The following is a 3,432-nucleotide window of genomic DNA, read 5'->3' as shown; positions in this document are numbered from 1 at the left end:
TGTCCAGAACTTAAGAACATAGCGACTCGATAGCTGTATGGCTAAAGAGCACGACTGTGAACCAAATGGGCCAGGGTTCGATCCCTGGTGGCGGCGGTTTCCCCTTCGGGGGTTTTCCGGTCCGTGTCGCGGGGGGTCGGGCCCCCCTCACAGTGCGTGGGATGGGGGAGTGCGGACTAGAGGCTGCACCTTAGGGTCCTCCCACCCACATAGTTAAGGCCTCTCTACGTAACAACCCACTAAATGTGGGAAGTAGAGTTGAAATGAAGCAAAAAAAAAAACATGACATACATTGGTCCGTCGGAAGATGTGGGATATCGTAACGTCCCACAGCTACTGCGTCACCTTCGAGTCGCCAACCGGTAAATTGCCTTAACCTGAGTGCAGAATACGTTGAACTATGTTTGTTAAAGTAGATCCCAGCCACATTTACGTAAATTCTCTCTAGGCTTGAGAACCTGGCTAGGTTGTTTATCTCCAACCTTTTCCCGAACACTATCCGTACCCTGGCTGAAATGAGGGACAGTCTGAAGTTGACGCACTTTGAGACGTCTTCCATCTATCCATGGTCGACCGAGCGGGACCTGCAAAACTTCCTCCAGTCGCAATCGGCAAACCTGGAGACGCTCAGTTTCTTAGAACTGGTCACCCCACGTGGCATGCACCTTCGAAATGGGCGAATACTGGCCATTGTGGCTATCATGCCAAAACTTAGCATGCTCCGGCTCGGATTGGGCTGTCGCTCTGTAATTCAGGTGAGCTAAATTACGCATGTCAACTGGGTAGTTCAAATAACTTTTAAATAAACTCCCTTCGGTATTGTGCAGTGTCCCATTGTACACTTTCGGTTTCCCAGAAAATATGACATAGCGACGTTCACTGACCTTACATCTTCTTTTACAGCTTGGCCGGATTAACCTACCAGAGCAATTTCCATCCCTCACAACCCTAACTATACACACACTACCCCAAAGGGACGAAAAGGGTCTTAATATCGCCAGAATTTTTTCGTCTAACTTGCCCCATAACAAATTAACCGCGCTCGAACTCCCGAGTGGCCTTGAGCTAAGCATTTTCTCTAGACTAGGCAACCTCGTCCCAAACTTGAAACACCTCTCCTTGAACGGTCAGCAAGGTGCCGGAATTCGTAACGTCATAGTTGGATGTTCATCCTTGGAGGTCCTTTGGATATGTGGAAATCCTCCCGCTTTAGCGCCACCTGCCGTTCGGGAAACAGGTTTGCAAAGTGACATCCCTTTTATAACAGTGCTGAACGCAGCACGTGGAGGGGCTCTGCTGGCCGGTCCGTAATATAATTTACTAATAAAATTACTAATAACCGTAACATTTCCTTAATCACGATTATAAACAAGTTTCATGTGTATTTACAAGTTGGAAGCCGACTAACCGTATATAAAGGTTACACAAAGACGCAGGTGAAGGGACGCATTTGCAGTAGCGGTGAGGACGGGTATCGTCTTACCTTTGGTATAAAGTCGCCCTTGGAATTTGTCAAGCTTGAAAGTTTCTACACTTGTAAGCCGTGGGTGTGATAACTAATAATAATAATAAAGTGGAACTTAAGTTATCACACACTATGGCAAATTCGATTATTAAAATAGCATCGATTTTCAAACATTAAATCAGTATGAGTCTGATCTTATACATTTAAGGAAAAACCAAGGTAATTCTGACGCCGGATACTCTAGCCACATAAAAACTACAAATTCAGATTAATTTGTTCGAAAGAGTGGCAGTTCTTTGCCAAAATTTGTAAAGAAGCAAATCGAGTCAAAACGGTATCAATAAAAATGACGAACTTTTAGTCGCTCAGCAGCTCTATGTCCTGATAAACGTCATGCTTGGGATAGAAAATCTCAGAAACTTCATCTTGGACTCTTTTGGACTCCAAAATATATATTCCCAACCTCTCCGAAAGTACTTAAAAGTCTCGAAAGTACTCTCCGGTTATTAATTTAAAAACTTAACAATATCACTCTCCCAACGAATAAATTCAATGTTTAAAGACAACGGGGGGCAGGCCAAGTGTAAGTTACCATCCACAAAAAATGTCAATAAGGTAGGTTAGGTACTTTTTAATTGATGACCAATTGAAATTTTTGAAGCTGGATGTCCCACCTAGAATGTGCCACGGCTTAAATAGTAAGCAAATTACGCGAATTGAATTCTTGCGTACAAATATCCAATTATGAAATACTTCCCCTTACCGCAGCTACCTGCTACTGTGTTATTATAGATATATAGTGAACGAACGAATTGAACGTCCTTAAAAAAAATTGAGTGGTGGACTCATTAGAAAATTATTTGAATTCTAAATACATATGTAAGTGAGTTTGGATACATGCCAGTGTTATCGAAAGGAGGGAATAAAAATTCCACCCAGATTCTGTGGTGGGGCGACGAAGAGTGAAATTAATGATGAATTTTATATTTGGGGAATCTCATTTTGCCCATTTATTAAAAACAGCAAAAATGCAAAAAAAGCATGCAATATGCAATAAGCAAAAAGGTTTTTTTTTCAGCAAAAAAGCATTTTTTCAAAAAAGCCCTTTTTTGCTTGGTCGAACACTGTGCATAACTTTGATTCTCAAACGGATCCTCTTGTGGGTTTGTTACCGTAAAGGGTAAAGTAGGAGATGGAATTATTGTAGATGAGATTAACTAATTTTATTGTACAATGGGTTTTCCTATCGGTGTTCTGCCTTATGACAGCCTTACAATAGATGTGAATCAATCTGCTAAATTTCTTGTGAAGAATGTTTCCCATGGTGATCCAAGTCCAAGAAGCCTGGCTAGTGTTCTCAATTTGGATCGGGTCACCACATCAATAAATGACAAACAAATTCGATTGATTTCCTTAATAAAACATTAGTCTATGTTGACCAGCACACCCTTTCCTCAAGTTAGCACCATATCTCATTAGGCCAGGCTTCACTCTATGTTTGAATCAAACCCAGTTTATTCCGAGCTGTGATATCTGAATCACGTTGGAATACATATTATACACTATAACCAATTATTCCGAGCCCGATTTTTTTTCGCCGCACCAATAATGGAAAATCTTCAAATGAGGTCGAGATTTCAAATTGATTTTTTTACAATTTATCTATCATGTATTTGTCATCTTGCATACAAATTTTCAGAACAATTGGATTAATATAACTTGCTTAAAAAAATCTCATCCATCAGAAAATGCAAATCAAGCGCCAAATAATTGTGAGCCCTCACATTAATTTAAAATTAATATCTGGTATGGCCCCCCTTTGCTGCGATAACTGCAGAAATTCTTCTTGGCATAGACTCCACTAATGGTCTGGTCACCTTTTCATCGATTTTCCACCACTCATCTGAGATGACTTCCTTTAATGATGCCAAATTGGTAGGGCGTTGCTCAGCTACTCGTCTTTTCAA

The sequence above is a fragment of the Folsomia candida genome, unplaced genomic scaffold, assembly GCF_002217175.1.
Source record: "Folsomia candida strain VU population unplaced genomic scaffold, ASM221717v1 Fcan01_Sc012, whole genome shotgun sequence".
Lineage (NCBI taxonomy): Eukaryota > Metazoa > Arthropoda > Collembola > Entomobryomorpha > Isotomidae > Folsomia > Folsomia candida.
This window is presented reverse-complemented; position numbering follows the sequence as displayed.